Source organism: Lepisma saccharinum, chromosome 26 (genome assembly GCF_977018435.1).
Source record: "Lepisma saccharinum chromosome 26, izLepSacc3.1, whole genome shotgun sequence".
Lineage (NCBI taxonomy): Eukaryota > Metazoa > Arthropoda > Insecta > Zygentoma > Lepismatidae > Lepisma > Lepisma saccharinum.
In genome coordinates, this window is record NC_139254.1 from 7,813,061 (window position 1) to 7,826,490 (window position 13,430).

A 13,430-nucleotide genomic window follows, 5' to 3' on the forward strand; every position below is an offset into this window, starting at 1 on the left:
CAAAAGTGTATTGACCATAAAGGAGAATACTTCGAAAAACAATACAGCAGTTTTCAATGCCAAATTCCTGTTTTTTCATTGTTAGGCTCAAAATATAAATAGTGACCCTCGTATTAAAGTGACTCACTGTACATTTTTTAGAGAAGCAAAGCTCTTCTTAAAATTTCAGCTCTTTTGTGATTCGCCTCAGGTTGACTCGACTGCGTTCTATCTTTCCCCTATTTCTTTCTTATATTCTTTTTCCATTCCCTTTTGTACCTCCAATTCTTTCTTTCTCTTAGTATTTTTCACCTCATATTTCTTTCGTCTCTCATTCTACTTTTTATATCCTTTTTTTCCTTCCATTCCTTATTTATTTCTTCCCTTCTTTCTGTTTAATATCTTCCTGTTTCTCTCTTTATTTTCTTCCTTCGCTCATTCTTTCTCTCCTGTTACCTTCTTTCTTCTTCTTTTCATCTTTCTTCTTCCTGTGTGTTTCTCTGTACTATCTGACAGGAGTTCCCAAACTTTTTAGTTTCACGGCGCCCCAAGTGTTTCAAGATTTTTCCGTGGTGCCCAAGTCAGAATGTAGGCCTATTCAACACTTGCAACGCTTGTTAGTGTGGTTAGGTTGCTTGCCTTGAGTTAAAAAAGAAACACATATTTCAAAATCAGAAATATTTTATGTGATGAAAGTACTAAATAAGCACATATTTGGAACAATCATATCATTTCGGTGAAAATATTGGAACATCTCGTGGCGCTCCTGTAAGCCAGGGCACCGTGGCGCACATTTTGGGAATCGCTGCTATATGATTCTGAAAAGTTATCATTATCTGCTTGGGTCAAAAGCCCCTCTTCTCCTTCAAAAAGAAAAAAAAGGCGATCTTTTAGCTCAACAATGCCTGTTAGTATGTTATTTGTTGTATACTAAATGTGGCCGCCTAAACCAGAAAATATCTTTCCACGCTCATGGTCACTGCACGGTGGGGCAAAAGCCTCCACCCGCCCACTTTGCCTACGCGACCTTTCCCAGACTGCCGAACCGCGTTGAGTTCCTGTTAACTTCGTGGACCAACACCCAAGACGTCCCGCTTCCAATCCCACAGGTTTCCGCTTCAACTCACGGACGACTTGGAGCACATCGCAAGCAGAACATTCTTCATCTGTGCCTTACAAAGGTAATGGACCATCATGCTACGCGTCATTGGCTCTTCTTGTGGAAGCAGGTAAGAACGAGCGAAAAAACTTTGCCAGAAATGGCTCTGAAAAGTTGAGATAGTAGAACATGTCACCAAGATATGATTGGCATAACCTGACTTAACAGCTAGGTTGGTTATGACTGGTTACGTTAGCGAATTGGTTGCTTCGTTGACGCGTTGAACGATTCCTTGCACGATGATTGGTCAGTTTGTTAGCATATGGTAAACCGGTTTTCGCTGAGTGTTGATAAGGAGATCTCGCTCTCGTCTGGAAGTTCCGTACTTTAATCGTATGAGAATCAAACATGCTGTTTTCTATTTTGTTTAAATAAACTCCTCTGAAGGGCTCTATTTGAAATCAGATCAACACATTTCCACTTTTAATCCTTAGCAGTAAGGTTGAGTCACGTATCTCCAATTTCTTAAGAGTCAGACATATTCCTAAGAATACATTATTTCCTCTCTCCTGTAACTCATATATTTGAGTTAGGTCTGCTTCTCACACTACGAATTTCCACCATCAATGATTTTGGTATATACCCAACGCAATTTCAAGTTTGAGAGGAAATATTTAGTAGTGGTATAACCACATGTGCAACGACTATTTGCTAACATGATGTTACAATTTCCTTTGTGATTGGTTTAATGTAAACCCATTCAGCAATTCAAACTACAGTTTGAAACTGTTCAACTGGTGACTGTATCCATTAGAGTGTTATAGGAAGATTTCGCTCGAGCGCTAAATAGTTCGCACGGACGACGCTAGATAGAGTACGGAATCAAGAGCTTCTTTGCTCGAGCGAATAACGCTCGAACAGGCAAGAGGAGCGGTATACACTTGAAGCCCAGTAGTACACGTATAACCGTAATTTGTCCGTGGTAGTTGAACCTCAAATATGTATGGTGAAGTGAAAGGCACAGCGAAAGTCATCGTCTCCATATTAAAATATAGTTTCGTCTGTCTTACCAATACAGTGATATATGAAAATGAAATAGATGAATGCGGGCTGAAACTGCCATGCTTGTCACATTCCTTCGAAATGCAGGAAAAAACATTTAAGATTTCCAAATACCATTCGCTCCAAATGGTGCAGCACTGGTATAATTTCCTTCCCTCGCCCCACTGACCCCGTTCTCTGAGGAATCTACTGTTATCTGGCTGATGGGGGTTAGCGCACCTTGTAGATGACATCGCGGTTCCGTTTCACAAGGGTACACCTCGTGGAATGAGGAAATTTCGGTGTTTTCAGAATCTAGGTGGCCTTGGAAGGTCACAGCACAAGATTCCAGACCGCGGGAAACCACGACTTTCACAGAAGTGGCTATTGAATAGTGTTCTGCTGCTATCAGCAAGACCTCAATGTGATATTGGACACGTATCTGGAAATATATATCGAGAAGTGTCTTCGGACACTAAGTTCCTTGTATGTAATAATAATAATAGTAACTAACTCTCTAACCTTCTTAAACCCGAAGGTTTATGGCTGCAAGATCAATCCAATCTTTTCCATCCCTACCGATTTCCCTTAGGATCTTAACGCTCTCTCCATCTTCGTCTTGGCCTTCCTACAGGTCTCTTACCATCAGGTTTCCCAACAAGAATAATATGGTGTAACAATGGAGATGTACTAGCAAACATTTATTATTTAACATATTTTGAGTTAAGGCAACTTCAATTTGTATATAAACAGTTGTTCTAACAATCAACTGTCAAAATAAGTAGTAAAATTAAAGATTTATTCAATAAAAATGTATTACTTTCAGAAAATAAAAATATGGGTTTCTCATTATTGTTCTTGTGCATATTATTATTATGCATTAATTTTCATGTTCACTGCTGATTCATTCCAGTCCAATCTTATCTTCATGTATGATTAATTGATTCGAATTATTTTACTTCACTTCTTGCTAATCACAAGTATGTTGATGAATGTTGATGACATGAATGAAGGGAGAATCTCAAACATATAAGAACGACATAACAAGAGCTCCACAGGGGATTATACTGGACGCGTCTAAAAAGTTTCGAACTTCCGCCTGTAATAGTAGTTTTCTGAACTTAACAAGTAGGAAATATTTGGACAGTCAGACATTCAAACTGATGATTACCTTCCTACTTTTATTTTAACGTTCTCTGAAGTCGTAAGAAATGGGAAATGGATAAAGAACAAAAAACGTCCTGCAAACACTTTAAGAAACAGGAAGAGATGGGCAAACAATACAAATTAAAGAAGTTTGCAGTTTTGTTTTTGGAGTTTGAGGAAGACATCTCTGGGAAAGAAATTTGCACAAACTTCTTCCCTTTTTTTGTGCACGAACGTGATGTCAACTCAACCTTTCACTGGGTTTTTCTTTTATTTTCTTTCTTCTGTTTTTCTCACGACACGTTCAACATTTTAAGTAATACAATATAACGGCGGCCTTTTCCTGTAGCACGCTGGGCAACGGTATGGTTTTGTAATCAAGGGGTCGCGGGTTCGATTCCAAGGGACAACATTTCAGCAGTTGTATAAAGTTGACTTCAAATAGACAAAAGGCGTATGGCGACAATTCTAGATGTGTTTTGAACATTCCTTTGGATTCACGTCTGTGGTGTGACGTAATGGAATATTTTGAGAAACAGGAAATCCATGTTTTATACCTTAAACTTGTAATACCTGTAGTTACTATAGCTGTAACGATAAGAATTTGGTATACTTGCTGCCTCATCGCAGCATATTATCTTTATAGTTTCATTTGTTTCGTTCATACGATACAATGTTATTACACGATTATCCGCTTGGCGGCGCTAGTGTGCTTTAGCTTTTCAGACGTGAACAACAAACGAGTTAAAATACAGGGTGACAAGAAATAACCCGTACTAATGTTTGTGATCATAAAGTTATTAAACCGAAACAATTGAGCAAAACAACACTGAAGAACAATGACATGGGACCTTAGGAACAAGATGTTCAGCCGGTTTCGAAGTGGCCTCCCTGGGCGGCGATACAGAGGTCCAAACGGGCTTTGAAATTTTGGGCAATGGGCCGCAGGTCCTCGGGCGACAATCGGTTCCACTCATGACGCAGCAATTGCTTCAGCGACTCCAAACTGTAGTGGCGTTTAGCACATACCCTGGCCTCCAAAATTGACCACAGACTGTAGTCCATTGGGTTGAGGTCCGGCGAGTAGGGCGGCCATTCCGTCGATGCGATGAAGTCCGGAAAATGGGTTCTGCACCACGCTTGCGTCATTTTCGCCCTGTGGGCCGGAGCGGAGTCTTGCTGGAATGTCAATTGCCTATCGCCGAAGTGCTGCTGGGCCCACGGAAGGACGACGTTCTCGAGATTGTCGCGGTGGTACACTTCTTGGTTGATTTTGACCCCTTGATCCACGAAAACCAGGGGCGTCTTGCCGCTTGCGCAAATTCCGCCCCACATCATGACCGACTGCGGATTTTGGCGGTGTTTGACGATGGCTGAGGTACCGGGAGCCTCTGCAGACCAGGTCCTGTTGGTTTGGTGGTTGTGCGCCTGCTCCACGGTGAACAGCTTCTCCTCTGTGAAGAGAATGCGTTCCCATTGCTGACCTGCGGCCCGGCGCTTCAGAGGGCGGCATCTTTTGAGTCGCAGGCGCTTGCTTTCGTCCGTGAGAAGTTGAACTTTTTGGAGCTTGTACGCCTTGAGGTTGAGGTTCTTTTTCGCCATTTGCCGCACCGATTCGCTGTTGATCCCGATCTCACGGGCGACTTTTCTCATGGAGACCCTCGGATTTCGCTGAACTCGCTTTTTGATGATCTTGCGGTTCTGGGACGTGTTGATGGTAGGCTTTCTTCCTCTTCTGGGACGGTCGCCTTCATGGCCGAGCTCCTTGAATCGCCGAACTGCGTCTGAGACTGTCATTTTTGGAACACCCAGCAAACGAACAATTTCACATTGACGCTTTCCTTGACGCCACAGTTAAAAAATTGCACAGCGTTTGGTTGACAGTCTGAAACACAAAGACTGTAATCGCTATGAAGCCGAAACAACAGGTACAGTTACAAAAGACTATGGAGAATCCAATAACACAACAATTATTTGGCTACGGTACACTGCATTCTTGGCAGGATACGCCAAACTTTGTATGGGTTATTTCTTGTCACCCGTTAAGTACTATAGGGTAGTTGATGAACGCCACAGCACTGCACCCTACTGCCTATACTCAAGGAGTTTCGGTTTCGGTTCTCTTAAGTACGGACAATATAAGAAAAGGATTTGAGTTTTAAGTCCACTTTATGCACGATAGGCTAATCGGAACTGTGCCAAACCACTATGCGCCTCCACCGGATATTGAACCCGGGACCCCTTGATTACAAGGCTACGACATTATTACAACGGAACCGGGAGGTTGAATTTTGTAATGGAAGGGATATGAATGTAAATGTGGTATGCGACACCTATTTTTCCTAATCATTACATATTGTACTATCTTTACACTTATCTACTTTCTGTTTTTTATATAAAATTTTAGACCAATGGAGAAATATAAGCCCATCAACCTACTTGGTCCGCCACTGTATACATGTTTATAACTGAAATTTAAATAAAGGATATACTTAAGACCATGCCTGACCATTAGATCAATAATGTCCGATGCTTCTATCACCCTCGTAATGAAACAGGAGAGGCAGGAAATTTGCTTATTTACCCCAATATGGTGTTTCAAACAACATATATTTATTATGCAGTCCCATCTGTTAACCGCTGCAACGTTACCCATGTCACACGAAAATTTCCGGACACAAAGAGTGTTCCACCTCTACACATTTGGCTTTAGTTAGAAGTAAACAACCTGACAAATACTTGTTCATTGGTCGTTACGATAGACTGAATGAATACTCTAGGTTCTTGGCCACATAAAATTATCTAATTTCGAACGGTCCAGCAGGTGGCAGGTCGATCGCTTTAATGAATCATAATAATTGCTTGTACACTGACTGTAAATTGAATTGGCACATTTAGATTATCGAATAACCGATATATTGCAGCTATTTTATGCTAAAGAACACGTTTAAATAGTTATAATTGGGTTAAACGTGATTGTCTGTTTGGTTTCTACTCGAGCACTGTGTAATACTCGATTGATTTTGAACTTCTCGATAGGTGGCTCTAGTTAACGTCTCATATACACTATTAGTAGACGGAAAATTGACTTATTCTTGACATTACCATAAGAACTGTGAATCTCGCGTGACGTTACAACATATTGCAGCTGGCGTGTTGTTTCTTTCTCTGCACAGCGCTATTACAACCTGTTAAATGGCCTATATTGTGCGTACAGAAACACGTTCTGTTTTCGACATTTCTCGTATTATGCGTTTGTCGCTTTCTCACGGTAGTCTTGCCACTTCCTCTATTATGTTCCGCTACGTACTTACCTTCGCATAATTCAAGCGCGTTAGCCTGGATATAACATGGAACGCAGAAATTATGCATGACGCAATCAAATTAACCAAGTCGTGGAATTAAAAATTAGATAGTTGAATGTTGCTTCTATTTTCAAGAGTTCCGTTAGTAAACCGAGAACTGTAAAGTAAAGGTAAAGTGCTCCCCTGTGCTTAGCACCACGCCATGAAGGCGTATAGGGGGTGTGGGGGTAACGCCCCACACTTTCTTGATCCGGTCGTGAGTGGGGGTGATGTGATCAGTATCACGCCCCTGACTGCCTTTACCCCACAGGGTTTCCCCAAGGTATCCATGTCATTCGACGCTGGGTGCTTGCCGGGGCCGCTTTCAACGTTAAAAAAGTTCCCGGATTTGAACCGGCCGGGGATCGAACCCGGGACCTATAGCATAATATTTTTATCAGCAATGACAGCTCGCTCGTACTTGTGGGAAGATAATTATTTCCTTAATATGCCTCATATTTTCATTCTCACCACCAGGTGGCCACCTAGTAGCGCCAAGCAACCTTCAACTATTTCCAAAGGGTTGTATGGATTGTAAAAACTCCAATTTTCTTGCAATATCAAGTCGAAGTTTGTTTGGTGTTTGCCCTACTCGCATTTATTGAGTTTCGCAATCATTTCATTCTTATTTATTCGGTGTTAATTATTGCTTTAACATCTAATCGACTTTTTAGGTATATATGTTGCTTCATAGAAATCTCTTTCGCGAAGATGCCCTTGATTTGAGCCTTCATAAAATCGTTTAACATATCATCTTTTTCAGTTTAATATTATTTACGGTAAGCCCACTTTATTGTGGGATCGAATTACTGAAATTCACATATCTTGATTACGAGACAGTTTAGAATAGAAACGATTCCATTTATATTTGCAGAAATCAGTGAAAGTTTTCGTTTTTACTACAGAATTTATATTTAACTTAATAGTCAATGTGTTCACGAACATACCTTTATGTTGCTATCAAGAAATGACACATATCAAAGCAGTTTAAACTGCAAGTCCAAATCTCCCTGTGCATTAAAGTGGACCAAAAGCCAGTTTTCCAAAAAGAATTGGAGCAGAATTCTTGTATCCGAAGCAAAAGGAAGTGGAGGCCGAGATACGTTGGAAACGGTAAGCACCTTCGTGTGGGTTCTGGTAAGCTTACAAATTTTCATTTTCCTGCTCAAATTTTAAATTTACCACTTTCTGAATGAGATTTAAACATGCAATTTGTTGCAACATTCCAGCGTTAATTTCAGTTCCTTGTGAATTATTCTAATTTTATTGAAACAGCTTCTGCATTACATAACATCTAAAAGCGCATTTGTATATTAGTTTCTTTCCTTGCTCGTTAATTCCGACTAGGTGTCTGAGAATATATTTTTTCCTTGTCCACGCAAAGACTTACTCCCGGATGTAACTCATCTGTTACACTCCTCCATCTACCAGTTGTACGTACCATGGTGCTTTAAGGTAGACTACTATTGCCTTAAAGTGTAACTGATGCCTCATATTATCATTCTCACCACCAGGTGGCTGCCTAGTAGCGACAAGCAACCTTCTACTGTTTCCAAAAGTTGTACCCATTATTGGGCTTGTTAATGGCTATTGGTCGATGAGCGATGACGTCACTCGACTGTTAAAATTACGAGAAGTTAAGTAAGTGCAACCACGACCTTCATTACATAGAAATTCTTGATAGAAAGAAAGTAACGTATCCACACAAAATTCCAGAAATATAAACAAACAAAATCTGTAAGGGTACTGTAAGTGTATTCACGGTATATTGAACGATATCCCTTACACAATTAATGCTTATCGCTGTTCATGTAGCCTAAAAAATTAGCAATCATGTTGAAATAGTATGTAATAATGTAATAATTTTCCCACGTTGCCCTAACTTACTTTAATCATCACTTCAAAGCTAGTCATTATGAAGATAGTGAATCTTTTTACTTCTCTTAAGTACCTCTGATATGCATCGCAAACAATAATGCAGTATAGCTGACAATTTCTAACACGCAATTCAAATCTGACTGAGTATAAGGTATACCCTATAGATGAAAACCCACTGAATATTTCTTTCTTAATCTTATTTTATGATAGTACTGATGAAATTTTGAAACTGATAATCCGAATGCTTTCACAATGAACACAAAAAGTCAATTCTTCCCCATTAAAAGTACCCAAATGTCAATCTCACTTCCACGTAGTACATGCTGAACTTCATTTTGCAGACTAACGAGGCTCTGGCGTGTTGGCCCATGGGCCATATAATCCTCTCTGCGACTTGTGTTGTGTGCTGTCTTTTTGTGTTTGTGATTGTCCCTTCATCTGTTCACCGTTCATCCTAATCTTCTCAATTAGTCAAAAGTGGCAGACACGCGAAGTACAACAAATCAATTCATTATTTTCTTGCAATTGATCTTCGCGAGTTGGAGGATATAGTATAAAGTTCGAAGTCCCCAAGATTCGGGATATTTTTAATCTGAAAAGACTGGTAATATAAGTGATTTTTTTAATATTTCGTCTTTTCGGAAAATTTTTGTTGTTGTACGTTTGGACATGTAGTGAAATTAGAAAGAACAGTTTCTGTTCTTGTCATTAAAATATAAAAATAATTATGCATTCTTTCATTAGCATTATTTCTCATCAACCAATGTCCTGTCAGTATAAGTAATTGACTCACCTTAGATGCGAGCGGAACATTGATAACATAAATGTGGCGCTGAGCGTGTCCTTCAGGCTGTGGCTTAACCTTATTGAATAGACATGGGATTTCACTTTCAACGATGAAAGTTCAACCTTCACTTGTCGTAAACAACAACTTTTTTTGATTATATCCATCGGTCACTCAACCATGCACATATACTTCTTTTCAACATTTAATTATCATGTATAGCAGCTTATTATCAAACATAAGAAACACACCTTCTGAAATCCCTCTGTAAAATCCTTACCTTTCCCTTACAGTTCATAATTTCTTTGACGTTTCATTACAGAGTTTCGCTTCTAAAGCCTTTTTCTTTAACCTTATATACATTTTTTTGTTCGACTTTCCATTGCGAGAGAGGGAGAGATTCCGTTCAAAATCTTTATGCTGCAACCTCAGAGCTTCGTCACTAAGTCACAGAATACTTCCATTATTCCTCTTCTTCTTTTTTAACGTGCTGCTTCACCGCTGGACGTTACCTTGCGTTTTCTAATAAGCAAGAGTTTACGGAGATTTAAGTAGTGAGAGAGAGTATGAATGTGTGCTTCGGTGAAAGTTTTTCATTTATCGTTGAGGTTCGAAGCGCTTTTGTCTACAAGAGTCAACGTATTGTTTGTCAGCTGCTGAAGTTGAGTTTTTCTGCCTTTTTGTGGAAAGTCTCTGGTATAATGGGTTTGTGCTTCGAAGGTTTCTTTAGACAATTTAGGAGTTTTCATAATGTATTTTTGCTGCTTCGTAAGTTTGCTTCGCGCTTGTTATTACTAGGTTTGATATCTCATCGGTTCAAGTTTTTCACTTCTAATCAGTGCCTTGACCAAGGATTATTGGTGCTATTCCTCAAAGTTGCTACATATTTTCTCAGAAGCCCTAAACGCAGCTTCAACACTTCTCCAATGTGTGGAAACCAGCTTCGCGCTGTAGCTCTCTGTGGGCCAAGGTCTGTCAAGCGTTGTCAGTGCATAAATTTCCATCATGGATACTTTCGAGCTTCTTGGTTGTTCTCACAATACTGCATGAACATCGAAATTAGAAGTTTCGTCGTGAATTGAACCCAGGACCGCTTAGGTCAAGGGTAGGAGCTCTAAGCTTTTGCTATGCAGGAATCCTGAGGTGCAACACTGAAATTGTTACGCTCACAACTTACGCTAACACAGAAATGAATAGGCGTTGACAATTCTGAAATATATACGTCATAAAACACACTATTATCTGTTGTTAATTAGTGAGGGTTAAAAGACTAACAGTTCTCTCAGATAATCTTGAAGGAGTGATTCTACACACGCAGGTGACAGCCATAAAGCACTTAAGACCAGTGTTGTCGCCAGAGTATTTCTTACGAGTGAAAAAAATATTTTGTGGTGGATGGATTCTTCTTCAGGAACCACGCACGCTAAGAATTTCTCTCGCATTCTTTGTCTTCTTCCTTTCTTTCTATTATTCCACTTTTTTCTATTTATATATTTCTACTTTCCTCTTTCTCTACTTCTTTCTTCTTCTGTGCATCCTTTTACCTTTCTTCCTCTTTATCCAAATCTGTTTTTCTTATTCTCTCTCTTTCTCTGTTTCTTTCGTGTTTTCTTCTACTTTTTCTTTCGTGTTTTCTTCTTCTGTTTCTTTCATGTTCTATTCTTCTTTGTTTCTTTCGTGTTTTCTACTTCTGTTTCTTTTGTGATTTCTTCTTCTGTTTCTTTCATGTTTTGTTCTTCTGTTTCTTTCGTGTTTTCTTCTTCCGTTTCTTTCATGTTCTATTATTCTGTTTCTTTCGTGTTTTCTTCTGTTTCTTTCGTGTTTTCTTCTTGTTTCTTTCATGTTTTCTTCTTGTTTCTTTCGTGTTTTCTTCTTCTGTTTCTTTTTGTTTCTTTCGTGTTTTCTTCTTCTGTTTCTTTCGTGTTTTCTTCTTCTTTTCCTTTTCTCTCTGTTTCTTTCTTTCTTTCCTTACCACTTTGCCTCCTACTTTCTACAGATTTCTATCTACAGCTCGACCAAGAATGTGCGCAGTCGTCAAATTTTCAACCGTAAACGAACGGAGGGAGCGTGGACGCTGCAATCAGCTGTTTACCTTGTAATTCTGCTCCTGCGTAGCCAAACTGTGTGGCGTTCTACGTCATATCGTCATCTTTATTCAGTGCCAATTATATCATCAAGAGGAGGAAAACCGTACACAGAGAAAGCAGGGACGTAATATTGAACGTTGTTGAAATGTTTGAAAATGAAGCAAGGGATGAGAGTTGTGAATATGGCAACACGGGGACACAAGCGAAGGGGAAGTCAGAGATAACAAATGACTTGTCCACTTTAGTTCGAGAATTTGCAGAGTTTATTCCTGTGTTTGTGTGTGTGAGAGAGTGGTAGTGGTAGCCAAAAGTGGTAGAAAAGCAAAACTAGCAAAAATATTTATACATATAAGAGGAGGGGTCAGAAATTGTTGCCCTCAAAGATACTCGGTTGTCTTATTCTTCTGTCTTTTGTCTAGCTTCACTTCATGCACAGCTCTTTAATAAGATCCGAAGCTCTCGGGTATGAGGACCGCTTGATTACAAGTCGGTGACTGTAACCACTACACACCATCGTGAGGTCCTGTTAGCTGTTGTGGGTCATGTAAGTATTGCTCAATAGATATTAATCTACATTTGCCTGTTCGAAGGCAATGATATGTGATGCAGTTCAAAAAATATCCATATTGTGGTATTTTTCGATTGTTGTGGCCGAAAATGGAAAATTTCTCGTATTTCAATTAACAGCAAGCCTGGAAATCAGAAATATCTTCACTGAGCACTCCAAATGCTTCATACGTCACATCGGTGGCCAGGTTCGAGTCCCGGCGTCAACATGGTGTTCCTTTGTCATTTCCATCACGTTCGTTTAATCATCATTCATCCCCATCACCGCGATTTGTCTAAAGAGAGAAATATACAAATACATTCACCGCTTCAATTTATCAGTTCGAAAAGCTCACTGATTCTAAAACTAAAAATATTTCTCAGACTTAAGCGTCTAACTTTTGGTTATGCGTGTTTTGTATATCGTCGGCAAAGTTTGGCAAAGCTTGTTCTAAGCCCAGTTTATTGTCAATTAGGACTGGACCTACAGTTTCAGGTGCATTGAATCTGAACCCCATATTGGCATGAGACTAATTTGATTGAATGATTAATTTGCCACTTTTGGCTAATCGCAAAGATGAGGATGATGTCACAAAGAACATATATGCCAAGGCCGGGATTCGAACCCGAGACCTCTAGCGTCGTAACGTGCTGTACTAACCACTCCGCCCGGATGCCAGCTAATCTAGTCATCCAATCAACAAAGCAACACTAGTTAGCAGTGTCCCGAGGCATGTAAGCAATAAAAAGAAACAAAACTTACCACAAAGTTGTCCAGAGGTGACCCACTATGTCCCAAAAGTACATGCAAATGCGGGAGTCCACACGAATGGCTGTCGTCCTGTTGTTAAATCTAGCTACGAGATCGAGTTCAAAAATTCCCGCTGTCGCGTACGAATATTTTGCAACTGTTGTCCCACCGATGGACGCGAACGCACAACACGCGTGGTTTTAGCCGTCTCTCGCGAACGTTTAATCTCTCCCCACTCAGCCTCGCTTAGTGTCTGACGGAGAACTGGGCCACACAGCTTTAGAAATCGTGACCATGAAAGGGGGGTCCCTCCCCTCTCGCCCCCACCTCATTACAGCGCGTCGCAGCTTTCTGCTAGCGGGCATGAGCTGTGAGGTTGATTTGTTTGTGTACATCAATACCCAGACTCTCGTTACTGACACTTTGAAGATAATTTCGCGGCAACAAATTTCGATAACTTTGTTTCGAAATCAATATTTCTGTTGCGTACAGAAGCTAATCGGGATATCAATTAATTAATATTGTCCGGCAAACTTCTTTTGACACTCCTTGAAACTGAAACATTTGTGGAGTAATTAGCATAACGAGCTACGACGCCAGGAGTCCCGGGTTCGGATCCATGCCTGCGCATTGGTGTTATTTGTGAGTGTTCCTTCATCAATTTTATCATATCATCACTTATCCTCATCTTCGCGATTAGCCAAAAGTGGAAGAAACATGGAACGGGTGAAAAAGACGCGAAGGAAGATCGTTATTACCAAGAGAAATGTTCCTA

General features: G+C 40.1%; 1 protein-coding gene across 1 annotated transcript in view; it reads right to left on the minus strand.

The window, feature by feature from the left end:
- Positions 1–12,909, minus strand: part of LOC145979784 (pancreatic triacylglycerol lipase-like) — a 173,732-nt gene extending 160,823 nt beyond the window's left edge. Inside the window, exon 1 of the mRNA XM_083112764.1 lies at positions 12,668–12,909. The gene's annotated coding sequence lies outside the window, so the exon portion shown is untranslated. The remainder of the gene's footprint in view (positions 1–12,667) is intronic.
- Positions 12,910–13,430: the final 521 nt, after the last annotated feature.